A 1,266-nucleotide genomic window follows, 5' to 3' on the forward strand; every position below is an offset into this window, starting at 1 on the left:
TTGTGTTCCTTCAGTTAAGATTCCTGCAATTATTTCTACCGCAACTAATCTTTCTGGTTCGAAGATTGAAAATGCAGTTTGTTTGCCTTCGCATACAGGCGACCATACAACAAAGCCTAGTCATGATCGACGTACATGGACAACAACAATGTCAGGGGCATAGCTCAGAACTTTGACCTCATGCCTCAAGTTTGGTGAAAACTCTCGATCATTATGTCTATGAGCCTCTGTGATTACTTAATTAAATGTGAGTCGTGAATTAATCTGCGCAACTAAATCAATAGTAAAAAGCTTTTCCCAAATATCCCTTGTCAAACACAATCCAATCTTGTCAACGTTCGTCTGGTGTAGTGGTAAGTGATATGGTCACTACACTAGGGGGTCGCGGGTTCGAATCCCCCCAAGGGAAGATATTTGTATGATAAATATAAATGTATTTTCCAGGGTTATGGATGTATATTAAATATATGTATGTGTATAATAAAAATCTTACATTTATTTCCGATATCTGGTACCTGTAACACAAGTTCTTTACGAACTTATCACGGGACCAGTTAACGTGGCGTGATTGTTAGTAAAATATTTATATATTTATACAAAAAAAAAAAAAAAACATTGTACAACAACATACACTACTGTAAGGTTTGTTGTAAAATAACTATAATATAAAATTTATCATGTTAAAATTAAGACTATTTTCGAATTATCATATGGCAACGCTATTAGTAGGAGCGATGGTAGTAATGGGGACGAGGCGTAACAAAAAGACGGTAGTCGGAAAAATAAGTGAGAAAAGTGCTGTATTCTGTAGTGAGCGCATACTTAAAAGCTTTTCAAGTAGAGTTACAAATAAAGCAATACAGAATTAACTGGACTATCAGGGCCCTGAAACTTTAAGACTTGTTTTTAATGTAAACTAGTCGCATCTTATACCGGGGGCCCGTAAACTTATATGTTGTTAAAGTTAAGGCATTTAGTTATTGTATAACTAAACATAGAAAATTAAAAGAACTCTTTATTTGTTATAGACAAATTGATTAAATTTTATCAATTTATGGATTCAGAAAATTTACAAAATCCTTCATTAAGAATAAAATATAGGATAGGTTATGTTACTGCCATCTATAGGAGCAATGAGAAACTAATCGAAGCGAAGCCATCTAGTGGCCGATGCCCGTAAAAATTTTTGTTGAGTGCTTGAGTTGCTTCTCTGTAACTAATTTATGGGTATTATCTATGTGAACTACTGCAATCTGTGTATGTATT

The sequence above is a fragment of the Bombyx mandarina genome, chromosome 15, assembly GCF_030267445.1.
Source record: "Bombyx mandarina strain Sakado chromosome 15, ASM3026744v2".
In the NCBI taxonomy this organism is placed as follows: domain Eukaryota; kingdom Metazoa; phylum Arthropoda; class Insecta; order Lepidoptera; family Bombycidae; genus Bombyx; species Bombyx mandarina.